Here is a 14,442-nt window from a genome sequence, read left to right as displayed (position 1 = left end):
GAGACTTGCACTCACAGTCTTCTGGTTTTTAGCCCAATGCTTTTAATGACTTCGCCAAAGTTCAGCCTAGATGCCTCTTCGATAAATTGCAAGTTGAGCAGAACTGGTAGCACTAATGAACCACCACTTGTTCTTGCTATTTTGTTGTTCCAGAGAGGTTTACCTGGAAGGGCTGACAGATTACCAAATGGTTTTCAGGGTTAAATGCAGCACATAAGGCTCAACTGTAATTGGGACTATTTAATGTGAATTTGAGTGGCTCAGTAAGGATGTTTTTTGTATCCTGAAATTGTCAATGATGTTCTCAGGCTTTATGTCATAAGCTGATACCACCTTAATTTAAACTTTGACTTCCTATTACTAAGCCTACACTGAAGATTAAAAACTTTCTGCTATAGATTTTTTTAAAATAGAAAGTGAGAGTTTAATTTGGCAGAGCTGTGTTCAAAGGGTACTTAAGCATAGCAGGGAATGCTAGCATCAGCACCCTTCAAGCTAAAAATGAAAATAGAACATGAATAATTAACAGATAAAATAGAAGTTTTAAAAAAAAATGTACATATATGTTTAGTATATTTACTGTTTTTTGTTGCATAAACAAAGATCACAAATGGTTCTTTGATGTGGTTTGAAGGACTTCCTGTCTTTCTCCCCACACTTTTGTTATTCCAAGTTCTTGCCTTCATGTTTTCCCCTAGAACATGTTGGTGAACTTTTTATGATTAAGTGTTCTTGTACTTCCATTGCAACGTGATCAAGGGCTCTACAAGTGTCTTGCTTCCTATTGTAAATTATTATTTTTGGCAATGGGAGACTTCATCAGGTTTCTCCATTTCAACATGGGATATTTTTTTTTCCCAAGACTTTTTCTGGTCATTACAGTATGGATGGGCAAGCAGGAAGGTAAGGTAGAAATGCAATAGAAATGACAACCATGCTAACAGCTACCTAATGATGATATGGTAGGGTCAAAAACACCATCCAAAGAAATATTTAAATGCTATGTGAACAAGAAAAACTTAAAAACAAAAGGAATTGGGAGGGCAGGTTTCCACACAAAACTATTGACTCTGCTCATTCCCTGCTCTATTAAAACCTTCCTCTTTAGTCACACCTTTTCACTTCGTGTTAAAATATAATAAAACCAATCAAAACTTAACTGTTATTGTGGCTATTGTTAACTCTTTTCATCAGTGACTCATGGAACCTGTAAGGAACTCAAGATGGAAGCATCACCACCAACCATGGCCAAGGAAGGCACAACTGCTGGAGGTATAATGAATATCAACAACACCCTTCAAGAAGTGTTGAAAACTGCACTTATCCATGATGGATTAGCTCATGGAATTCGTGAAGCTGCCAAAGCCTTAGACAAATGCCAAGCCCATCTTTGTGTTCTTGCATCCAATTGTGATGAACCTATATATTTAAAGCTGGTTGAAGCTCTTTGTGCTGAGCATCAAATCAATCTGATAAACGTTTATGGTAACAAGCAGCTTGGTGAGCGGGTAGGTCTCTGCAAGATTTACAAGGAAGGAAACTTCGTAAAGTTGTGGGTTGCAGTTGTGTGGTTGTTAAAGACTATGGCAAAGAATCTCAAAGATGTCATCAAAGAATACTTGAAATGCAAAAAATGAACAAATTAAATACATTTGAGCTGAGTATTGTTAACTGCCTAAGTGCTCCCTTGGCATATAAATAAAAATACATAATACCAACAACAGGATATAAATAAATTATACTTCCTGTCAAAACAGCAAACCTTTAAGCTACTGAAAAAGTGCTTTCTATGCTATTGAAGCACCTGGAACACTTTATGGCATAATTGAAAGCTTACTCTTTATTGATGCAATCCACCATTTCTCTGACTAGAGAAAGAAAGAAGAAAAGAAAAGCTACAGAGTTGAGACGGGATAATTAAATAGACAAGTATAGTTGTTCTTTCCCTGAAATGTCACACTGTGTTCTCATTATTTTAAGAAGTTTGGTTAAAAAGTAATTGGTGACACATTACTTTCAGCAAGATATTTGGGCTTGCTGTGAATCTTGATTTGATGATCTGAAGGGGGAAAAAAAAGCAACCCAGTTTTCAAAGTTATAACAAATATTGGACCTCCGTCTTATACTGTCAAGTATTTGACTCCTGTTAAGTAGAAGAAATATAACACTAATTTCTCCCCCACACAAAAAATACAGATTATGACTATAATCATTCAAAATGTAAGCATTCAATCCAATTAGATATTTTGTTAGCATAGGAACTCTAATGCATACATATATTTCCTCTCTGCTCTGCCTGCAAGAGTTTTCCCATTATCCAGTAGAAATAACAGCTGAGTAAGCACACAGGGCATGAGTGAGAAATCACTGAAGAAAGTTGGTAACACATCTTTATCAATATATTGTATATTAATATATTAATATGTAATAAAATACACAAAACAAGAACAAAGATAGAAAATAAGGAACAGGAAAAAAAGATATTTACTGTCAAGTAATTATCTTAAACTTTTTCCCCAACCTCTTCTTCCCTTTTTAATCACCAAATCCTGAATCATCAATTTGGTTTGTTCTTCTTTCAACAAGAAGTCCATATAAGACTTCCAGTCTTTCAAAAAGTCTTTATAGTTTTCTCTGACCAAACTGGTTAGTTTTGCTGTATCTGAAGTTTCAGTTAATTTTATAATACAGTCTTCCATTATAGGTATTTCATTGCTTTTCCAACTTTTTGCAAACAATTACAATTTGTACATTTTAGCTATATGATCATAATTTGTACATAACTATTTCAAATTCAGTTTTGTTCTTCTCAATTATCCATATTAAACCACTTTCATCTGATTATAAGAAAACCACTGAAAAACATATCCTTCTGTTACTAATTGTTCCCTTGTCTTCATCTTAATCTCTTCCTTATGGTGTATCAATAAATCCTTATACATTAACTATCATTCCTTATCTGCTGTTTCTCTTCTGTAGAAAGCTTCTTCAGTCAATGTCAATATATTTGGGCAGAATCAGGGCTTATATTTATTCCCTATTCTTAACATATCTCTCAGGAAATAATTCTTAAATTTTACATTTACTTTCATGTTATCACACTATAAAAACCATTCTATCCAAATCTCAAATTATGACCTTCCTAGTCCAACATTCTCTTATTTCTTAACAATATCCATTCCTTTATCCAAACTAAAGAACATGCAGCAAAGGTCAGGTAGGTATTACTATGTGTAGCAAAATCTCTTGTAGACAGAGAGGTGGAGAGCTGACTCATGAGTAACAGCAAACAAATACCAGAATCCAAAGATGTAGAAAAAACTGTTTATTTGTCCCAGTCTCTTAAGCATTCAGGATCAGGGGTTGAAAACAAGCAGTCTCTCTGGAGTGTCAGCAGTCCAATCAAAGAACTCAAAAATAATTCTCAAAATAAATATCAAACCAAGGGAGAAAAATGGAAAGACAGCAGCAGTTTGAGGCTTGCTATCTTCCTTTGCACCAGCAGACTCAATAGGCATTCCAACCTCAGCAAACAGGCAAATCCTGACTTGTGAAGACTCTGGCCCTTTCCTGTCCTCATGTAAGGAATTTCAGCTCTATATAGTGCTTGAAAATGAGCTGGGTCCCAAAGAGCAGCATAGATGTGTGGGGAGTCCTTGATAAATAGACCTTGATAAAGGGAATTTCCAGCACTTCTTCTGCAGGCTTCTTTGTCATCATTCTCTGGTACCTACAAACTTATTTCTTCAACCCCCCACACCTGCCCTTTGGACAGAGTGACTTTTAAGCTTAGTCAGCCCTGAGCCTGCAGGCGCTTACAGCCAGGAGCTGTGAATTACTAAGGAGAAGGCTGGTGTTTCCCCTTCACCACATGATGACTAATATGAATTGTTATGTTGTACCAGAATTCATTATGTTAAACTGTGGAATGAAATTAAGAAAGACCTGTTAAATTGGGAAAAGTTGAAATTATCATTGCTTGGTAGAAAATCAGTGATAAAAATGAAAGTATCACCCAGACTGATGTAGTTTTGTTTCAGACATACTTATACTGAAAAATAATGTACCTTTAAACAGTGGGGGAAAGAAAATTATCAATGTTTATATGGCAAGGGAAAAAAACCAAGAGTGAAATATAAAATTTTACAGGATGTAAAAAAAGAGAAAGATTATGATACATTTGGTTTTCTGATGCTGGAAATCTTTCAGTAGCATGTTCCTCCTACCACCATCTCCAATCTGCAGTTAGGTAATTTTTTCTTTTACCTAAAGTAAGCAGAGATTGAATATAGTCTTATGTGCTTTGAGAATTCAGCTATTCCTGAAGTAAGGACATTATTTAACAATAAGGGCAATTGTTATTATGTATTATGATTGACTGAAGCATGACTCTTCATTTTAGCTTGGACAAAAATTACATCAGTAAAAGAGAATGAGTGGTTAATGAGCACCTCCATCTCCTTAGACAATACAGCCTATTCTAGGGGGATAAGCATGAAACTGAGGTTCTTCAAGTTATTGTTTAAGATTATGACTATTGCTTAAGAATTGGTGCATTGCCATTATTAGTAGAATGATCTGTACTGGTGACTTATTCTATTGTACTGAGTACAATAAAAAGTTGAACAGTTTTAATTACCAAGTACAACTAAATATTTAATGACTAAAAGTTCCATGCTGTCTTTTATGAATCATACATATGAACTGAGAGTAACTCTCTGGCCTTTTTTTGAGAAAGGGAATCTTTTTCAGTCCTATTTTGAGATACTGATAATTGAACCTGGAACCAGTGAATCAAGCTGCATCTGCATTAAGTTTGACCATTGCCTATGATTCCTTACATGACATTTTCAACCTCATTCAGAAAATGGTTAAATTCTTACTGAAAAGCATTTGCTTTTTGGATTAAGCCAGCATTCCACTCAACCTTCCAGGCTAAGTTTGTTTGTTTGTTTTCTGTTTGCCCAAGACCATAAGCATTTTTACATGAGGAATCTATTAGCATCACCCAGCTGTTGTTGTTCTGCTATATCACTAACAAAGACAAACTGATGAAACTACAGAAATGATGGCTGAATGTTTCTATAGATTACTAATGTGAATGCATTCTTTATGACAGGAAGACCGGGGGAAAAAAGATGTCAGCATCAGTTTATCTGAAATCTGCAGGGAAAATACCCTGAGCTCCACCATATTGTCTCATCTGGCACAATTGTTGGCCAGGCGGGAAACTAGGGGGCGACTGAGGATGTTTTAAAAAATGATTCATACTATAGGACTAAATTATTCCATAATTTTACTTACAAACATAATAGATGTTTAATCAAATTTAAGCATATGTATTTAATATATATTAAGCATTTATATATGTACAAATTTCCTTCTCACCGCTAAGGGTGGTATGTGTCTTCCACAATCTTGGGTCCTCTACCAGAGGGTTCTGCACAATATCTTAGCTGTTTCTAGCACTGCCCTCTTCTGGACAGAGACCTCTGATGTTGTTCCTGGGATCTGTTGGAGCCACTCTCCCAGCTTAGGAGTCACAACCCCAAGTGCTCCTTTCACCACTTGGACCACTTTGGCCTTCACTTTCCACTTTCTCTCTAGTTCTTCTTTCAGACCCTGCTATTCTCCAGCTTCTCATACTCCTTCTTCCTGATGTTGCTGTCACTTGGCACCACTACATCTATCACCACCACTGTCTTCTGGTCCTTGTCTACTACCGCAGTGTCTGGTTAATTGGCCAGTACCTGTCTGTCCATCTGGATATGGAAGTCCCACAGGATCTTAGCCCTGTCATTCTCCACGACCTTCTGTGGAATCCCCCATCTGGACTTGGGAGGATCTAGCCCATACACTGTGCAGATGTTCCTGTACACAAGGCCAGCTACTTGGTTGTGCTGTTCAGTGTATGCTGTTCCTGTCTGCACCTTACACCCTGCCACTATGTGTTGGACTGCCGTTACTGTAGAACAAATATTTTGATGTAATCTGCAGCAGTTTCTTTTTTCTAATGTTGTACTCAATTTCATGTTAAAAAGTCAAATAATTTCATATTTGTAATATCATTACCCTAAATTGTAATTAATGCTAATAGGATATTTCTTTCTCTTTTCTTTATTTCTAATACTCTAGTTATCTAAACAATAGAATCTCAATAATTTCATTTAATCATGTACAAATATCATTGTATCAAAACAATTTACAATAAGATTTACAACAATATAATAAAAAGGGAAAAAATAGGGTTCTGTTCAGGTAGACAGAAGAGCAGAAGGGATAGTGTAAAGTATAAAGTATGGAGAAATTACTAGACTTTGGAGACATCCTTGCTTTCAAATGAAATATAATCAGGGCCTTTCTTTCATTTCCAGCCAGTTCTAGGGAATAATTTAGAACTATTGTATCTGTGGCAGTAGCAACAGGCTTCTAAGAATAACATGGAAGACATGTTGCCTATCCTGTAGGTTTTTGCTACAGCAGTAGATAATGTATAATTCCTTCAAATCACTCAACTTACCAAGCATGTACAGCACTTTTCTCTGGATGCCGGTACAGAAAGGAAAGCACTTTTTTTTTTTTTATTTCCAAAGGGTTGTGTCTAGAAGTGATTGCAGTTTATGATAATACTGTAGGGTGTTCCCCAAAACAACTACTTAATACACTTTTTTCATCCATTTCAGTGGATAGGTTCCTTCTGTCCCTTTAAGACACAGTGCACCTTTTTCATCCAATAGCTACAGATTCCCTTTGAAAGATGTGCCATGGGACATACTCCAAAAATGGCCAAGACCACAATAAGATATTCAGCAAGGTCAATAATTTAATTTAAATTTAAGTTGAATTACATTATTTAATTGAGTTTAAATGCTTGCACTCCATCAATTTCATGATTTGTTAGTTACTTACTTACTTATTTGCATTTTGTAAACTCTTAGAAGTCCAACCAAGCTGGATAGTATAAAACTACTGAAAAATTAATAAATTCCCTTCTTATCACACAAAAAGTCACTTTTGTAAAGGCTCTGGGCACCACACACTTTATAGTGCCTAAGGTCTACCTCTCTTTTTTCTTAGTTTTTACTTGGTTTTATTTTCATATTGAAAAAGCTTGATGAATAAAATCCACTGCCTTGCAGTTTCTTACTGAACATGTTCTCTCATTAAATCTGACCTATTCGTACCAAACCTAATATTCAGCTTAAACATCTGAACATTTTTGGCTTAGCTAAAATTTCAACTTGACCTTTTCTCCTATAGTCTACATAGGAAGATAATGGAAATAGAACTTTAATATAAGGCTAGAATTAAAGTCACATCAAGGGGAAAAAAAAACAGTATTTCAACTGCAAGAAAATAATATTTTTTAGGGTCATGCTATATTTTAAAAAAAATCTAATAGAAGTTCATATTTCCTCATTAAAAATGCTGTTTGGTGTTTCTTCTTCCAGAGTCATACTCTCTGGCCATAAACATTCACAATCAATAAAAATCTGTAGTAAACTTGGAAGCATTGCTTTATAACACAAAAACAATGCAACAAAAAAGTCCAGATTGTTGCTTGAGCTAGATTTTTTTCCCCTTCTTACTACAGTTCTAAAGCTCATGCAGCAGTATCTGGAGCAAAATGTTCTTCTGAACCTTGTCCCTCTCTTTTCACTACGTCCTATATTAATGATTTTTTTGTTTTGTTTTGTTGTTGCTTATCAAACTCCTCTATTGTTTGAACAGTGCCAGTGGAACAGCAGATCTTCCTAGGATGGAAATGCCACCTTTTAGATGTCCACAATATCCTGAAACTAAACAATGGGTTATAGATTTGCGGACTTTAACTATGTTTCTTCAAAATGACTAAAATGTCATTCCAAACAGTTCACTTTTCTTAAATTTGTCCTTTTTAAGAAAATTGGTGGAATTAGATTAATTAAGGAGAGGTGACAGAAAGATGGACTCAAATTCACAAGAAAGTGAAGTCATCGTACCATTTTTTTTTCTGTTAACCCTATTCTACCTATGCTTATAGCAGTATAGGAGCTCTCTATCCTCATGCATTGGGTTTCTAAGGAACTAATGAGTTTCCAAAGGAGGCCATAATATAGGACCTCAGAGAAGAAGCAACTCTCCAAAGAGAATCCAGGGCAAATGTCCAGTAGATGAGAAAGACAATAAGAAGGCACAGAAGCTTTCAGGCTCTTGCAGTTTACAGGAAAGAAACACCAGATCAAGCTTAACTGAAAATTATAGGCAGACACCCTGATGAATGGAAGGCATGCAGTTGATATGTGCAGGCTGACAAAGACTATTACAAAATACATTAAATTAAATGAAGGAGGTTTCAAGGAGGGTGAGATGATTTGTGTAACGGTTGCCTAATCCCAAATACTCAGTCTCACAAGCTCAGGCTTAAAGATAACTGATTTATTAAAGGAATAGTATGCAAATACAGAGAAAGCTGAGAATGAGCAAAAGTGCGCCAAATACAAACTTAAAAGCCTTGCCTGTAAGCAAGTTCCGCCCCATCCCTCGTCAGGACGCTCCCCCTCCCAGGTGCTAAGAGCCGTTAGACGCGCCTGGGAAAGTAACCTTGAGCAGGAGCGCAAACCCAAACATACATTCCAAGTCCTCAAAACAACGGAGGGTGAGGGAATGGAAAAATCCGGGTGAAGGAACACGGAACAGAAGATGACATGTGAAACGTTACAATGTTAACAGCACATTGAAATGGGTAACATGACATATTGCCCCCCCAAATGAAGGCTATGGAGCAGGTTTGTTAGGATAGGCAGAGTGAAATTGGGCTACCAAACGAGGGGAAAGCACGTCTGGAGCAGCAACCCATTCAGGATGAGGGAAATGTTTCCAGCGGACGAGGTATTGTAAAGCGGAGCGCTGGCGTCGGGAGTCCAGGATGGATGTCACCTCGAAGTGTTGCTGGTTGTCAATCATGAGCGGGGGTGGCGGAATGGGTTGGGGATGCCAGCGGTCCGATGGCAGGTAGGGCTTGAGTAAGCTACAATGGAAAACAGGATGTAAACGTTTAAGGTTGTGAGGCAAAGCAAGTTTAAACGTAACAGGGTTAATTTGGGCAATAATTGGAAAAGGTCCCACGAACTTAGGGCCAAGTTTCTTGGAGGGCTGTGGGGATTTCAAAAACTTAGTTGATAAGTAGACTTTATCTCCGACAGTAAAAGATGGCTCTGGGGAACGCTTTGCATCGGCATGGCGTTTATAAGTAGCCTGGGCATGGAGGAGAGCTTGTTGAATATTAAGCCATGAGTGCTTGAGAGAGTCAGCCCAGTCAGTAAGGGAAGCTGGCAGCGGTTGTGGATGGGGAAGTTCAGGAATAGGAACAAAATCTAGCCCAAAAACTGTTTTAAAAGGAACTTGACCAGTGCTTTGATGAACGGCATTGTTGTAGGCGACCTCTGCAAATGGGAGTAGGTCGACCCAATTGTCCTGTTGGTAGTTAACAAAAGCCCTGAGATATTGTTCCAGTGTAGAGTTAACCGCCTCTGTAGATCCGTCCGTTTCCGGATGCCACGCGGTGGAAAGTGACTGTTTGGTGCCCAGAAGTTTCAAAAATGCCCGCCAGAATTGTGACGTAAATTGTGTGCCTCTGTCACTCACCAAACGGGCGGGGATACCATGGAGGCGGTACACGTGGATGAGGAAGAGGCGGGCCAGCTGTTGTGCGGTGGGGATAGAAGCGCATGGGATGAAGTGAGCTTGCTTGGAGAAAAAGTCTTTGACCACCCAAATGACAGTTTTGCGTTGACTAGGGGGTAGATCAACGATAAAGTCCATAGAAGTGTCCTGCCAGGGGACAGATGGGGTGGCGACGGGTTGAAGGAGACCTTGAGGTTTGCCTGTTTTGCGCTTTGTTGCTGCACACACAGGGCAAGCAGTAACATATGCTTTTAGGTCTTTGAGTAAGGTTGGCCACCAGAATTGTCGGCGAACAAGGTGAAGAGTTTTTAAATAGCCAAAATGTCCAGCCAGCTTGTCATCGTGGCAGCGCTGGAGTATGGTTTTTCGCATAGCATCGGGTACATAAAGGCGATCGTTGTGCCAGGCGAGATCGTCAGTGAAAGTTAGATTGTTTCTATTGGTTTGTAACCAAGTATCTGTTTTAAGGTGGAAAAGCAACTGTTGTTGCAAATCAGATGGAATTGACAAGCGCGGCAAGTGGCTGGAAGGCAGAGCGGCTGGAGGTTGCGTTGATTGCGCTCGGGTCTGGCTGAGAGTCACCGCTGCCAAACTTAATTGTTTATCGGTCCAGACGGTGCCTTGGACCGTTGGCCCTGGGCCAGCATCTTGGGGTCTGCGGGAGAGTGCATCAGCCAAAAAGTTTTTCTTGCCTGGTATGAATTTAAGGGTGAAGTCAAAGCGGCTGAAAAACTCAGCCCAGCGCAGCTGTTTGGGACTGAGTTTTCGACTGGTGCTTAGAGCTTCCAGGTTTTTATGATCAGTCCAGACTTCAAAAAGGTTGGAAGTGCCTTCCAATAGGTGTCGCCACGTTTCCAAAGCCGTTTTTACAGCAAAAGCCTCTTTTTCCCAAACGTGCCATCTCCTCTCAGTTTCAGTGAATTTGCGAGAGAGGTAAGCACAGGGTTTTAAGGCGCCAGAGTGGTCAGATTGTAACAGGATTGCTCCTATGGAGAAATCAGAAGCATCTACTTGTACAACGAAGGGTTTAGAGGGGTCTGGATGCTGTAAAATTGGCTCTGTGGTAAAGATTTGTTTGAGCGCTTCGAACGCCTGCTGACAGGCTGGAGTCCATTTAAGGAGCGCGCCTGGGTTCTTTGAACGTCGCGTATCCCCCTGTCCTTTGGTTTTTAACAGTTCAGTAAGGGGGAGGGCAATTTCAGCAAAATTTTGGGCGAATGCCCGATAAAAATTAGCGAACCCAAGGAAACTTTGTAATTGTCTCCTGGTACGGGGAGGCTCCCATGCCAGAATAGCTTCTACTTTTGCAGGGTCCATTTCAATGCCCTTAGCTGAAATTCGATAGCCTAGGTAATCAATTTGTGACTGATGAAAGGCACATTTTGACAGTTTAGCGTACAACTCTGCTTTTTTCAATTTAGCCAGTACCTGACGCACCAAGTGGATATGTTCTGACATGGTTTCAGTATAAATCAATACATCATCCAAATATACCAGTACCCCCTTAAATAGGTGGTCATGCAAGACCTCATTGATTAGTTGCATAAAAACCCCAGGTGCTCCGGATAAACCAAATGGTAAGACTTTGTATTGGAAAGCCCCAAGAGGACAGTTAAATACTGTTTTCCACTCATCCCCTTCCCTTATGCGAATACGAAAATAAGCTTCTCTCAAATCCAGTTTTGAGAAGATTTTGCCTCTGGCCAGATGTGATAACATATCTTTGATCAGGGGCAAAGGATATTTATTTAATATTGAGACTGCATTGAGCCTGCGGAAATCGGTACAAAGCCTTAATGACCCATCCTTTTTTGGCCTGAATAGGACAGGGGCTCCTACCGGGGAATTAGCAGGCTCAATGAAACCCCTAGCCAGGTTTTTGTCAATGAACTCCCTTAGCGTAGTGAGCTCTTTGGGAGACATGGGGTATATTTTTGGGTGAGGCAATTTTACGTTTGGTAAGAATTCAATGGCACAGTCCATTTTTCGGTGGGGTGGCAAGCGATCTGCTTCCTTTTCCCCAAATACCTCAGCAAAACCTGATACTGATTGGGTAGTCCCTCAAGAGGTTGAAGCGTTTGCACAGTAGTATACGCTACCCCTCCACCCTCCATGTCTTCCAGTAGGTCCTTTTCGGGTACTTTGTAAAATCCATCCGCAAAAGTCACAGTTCTATGTAGCCAGTTGATAAAAGGGTTTTGTTGCACAAACCAGGGCATCCCCAAGATAACCAGAGGACCCCCCCACTGGAGCTACAACAAATGGCAGCTTTTCCTGATGGGAGCCCATCTGCAAGGCTACCAGTCCCGTGGAATGATTGACTGCTTTCCCTCCCGCCATAGTTCCATCCAATTGGGTGAAGATCATAGGTCTTGGCAAAGGAAACGTGGGCAGTTCCAGAGCCGCTACGACATCAGGGTGCATAAGGGAACGGGAGCAGCCCGAGTCTAGCATGGTCCAAACTTCCACAGTTTTGGTTTTTGAGCCCAGTTTAACTTTAACAGTCAGTGTGGGGAAATTTCCACTCACCGAATTGTGGTTATGCCCGGTTTCTTCCACCTGCCCTAGGGCGCCCTTCAGGGCAGGTGGTAGGCTTTTCCCGCCGGCTGCTCGAATTGCAACTCTTCTTCCTCTTCTCCGAAGGGTAGTTCTGGGGAGTCCAGTTCTGCGACGGCCGCTTTCAGTTTCCGCGGTAGAGTAGGCGCAGGCGACTTTATTGCAGGTTTCGTCTGTCGTTCCTCTGGACGACGTCTGGGGCACGACGTGGCTCGATGCCCTTCTTTCCCACATCTCAGGCACTGACCTTTGGAGAATCGTCGTTCCCTTTCTTCTTCCCAGGTTTTCGGTTTGGGGCGGCTGGCAAGCCCAGATGTGTGCGCTCCTCTAGCAAGACGAGATTGTCTAAGCTCTTTGGTATGGGCATAGGTTTGCAGGGCATTTTCTGCGCTGCCCACCAACTGAATCCACCCGTACAGCGTTTTAGGATCATCTCTTCCTAGTGCCCAGCGAAGGATTTCTGGTTCTAGCCCCTGCTTAAACATTTCAATTAAAGTTGGCTCAGACCTGTCTTCTACTTTCCCTGACAAAGCTTTAAATTCCAGCGCATAATTGGCAACTGAGAGGGACCCTTGGTAGAGTTTCCTCAGGGCATTTTTAGCTGTTTCTTGGGCTAGAGGGTCTTCGAAATGCTGTTTAAGTGCCCACAAAAAGTCATCGAAGTCCTCTAACTCAGTTGCCTCAGCCTGGCACAGTTGTACATACCAATCAGCTGCCCTTCCTCTCAGTTTGTTGGCAATGAAATTGATTTTGCCATGTTCTGACCAAAAGTTCCGGCCCCAATCTTCCATATAATGCTTGGCATTAGTGATAAAGAAGGAGAGCGTAGTGGGATCCCCATCGAACTTCACCCCAAATGGTGGGAAGTTTCTTGCCGGCTCAGCTGGCTGTGGCGGTTCCGCGAATGTCAGCGTACGCCGAGCCCCCATGGGTGGCCGATCCCTAGGAGGTCTTGCCTCTCGCCCCCCCGCCTGACGGGCTGATCGAGTCTTGCTTCTCCCCCTGGATGGCTGGATGCTATGCCTGGGGTACTGTGACGGCTCTTCCTCCCAATCCTCCGGGGTGGGCTCTGCATCTCTGGGGAGATCCTTAAGGATTGTCACTATTAGATCCATTTTGTCCTCCAACGCCCTCATGCGAGCAGGAGTGACCGGTTCTTCCAGGGGTTGGTTGGTTACCACCACCCTCGGTGACAGGGGAATTTCGGGTTCCCAGGATAGTTGTGGAGACCCCCTCCCCAGTGCTCTTTCCATTACAATTTTATGTTCACTCCTGAGGCTCTCCTGCATGGATATCAGCAATTCATCTAATTGGGCATCCCGCATCTCCCGACGTGCTGCTCTTTGCGCTCTCGAGGTTAGAGCTGGCCGGATCCTTGCCGCCTCCCGCTCTTCCTCGCTCCCATCACTTGCGCAAAGCTGATGTTCGGTCATCGCTAGCGTTCCCTCTTATCCAGCGATTGGATGGGGCTAGCGGAAAATGGTTGAAAAGATTCTCAGCTTTATGTAATGGTTGCCTAATCCCAAATACTCAGTCTCACAAGCTCGGGCTTAAAGATAACTGATTTATTAAAGGAATAGTATGCAAATACAGAGAAAGCTGAGAATGAGCAAAAGCGCGCCAAATACAAACTTAAAAGCCTTGCCTGTAAGCAAGTTCCGCCCCATCCCTCGTCAGGACGCTCCCCCTCCCAGGTGCTAAGAGCCGTTAGACGCGCCTGGGAAAGTAACCTTGAGCAGGAGCGCAAACCCAAACATACATTCCAAGTCCTCAAAACAACGGAGGGCGAGGGAATGGAAAAATCCGGGTGAAGGAACACGGAACAGAAGATGACATGTGAAACGTTACAATGTTAACAGCACATTGAAATCATGACAATTTGTTAACTCAAACGTGTATTTTTCTAGGACTGCACTGCTACTGTGTCAGTCTAAGAATAGGACAGCTTCTTCAAGGAGGTACCGATAGGTGCACTAAGAATCCCCACAGCCTCTCCAAAGCATTGCTCAATTTTGGATTCAAATGATAGACATCGGTGGAACTAATCTGGCCATGCCACTGGTTTGTAAAGTGGGTTGCCTCCCAAGGATAGATCAGGGATGTAAAAGAAGAACTTCCAATACTTCCCTTATTACTAATCTATGTAGGAACAAATGATACCGCTAAGGAGAACTACAACTGCATCCCCTAGAATTTCAAAATTCTAGGAAAAAACCTGGA

At 41.1% G+C, this 14,442-nt stretch overlaps 1 pseudogene; it reads left to right on the top strand.

Moving 5' to 3' along the window:
• Positions 1-1,197: 1,197 nt before the first annotated feature.
• LOC134501844 (small ribosomal subunit protein eS12-like) lies at positions 1,198-1,637 on the top strand (annotated as a pseudogene).
• Positions 1,638-14,442: the final 12,805 nt, after the last annotated feature.

This window comes from Candoia aspera, chromosome 8, assembly GCF_035149785.1.
Source record: "Candoia aspera isolate rCanAsp1 chromosome 8, rCanAsp1.hap2, whole genome shotgun sequence".
NCBI lineage: Eukaryota > Metazoa > Chordata > Lepidosauria > Squamata > Boidae > Candoia > Candoia aspera.
This window is presented reverse-complemented; position numbering and strand designations above follow the sequence as displayed.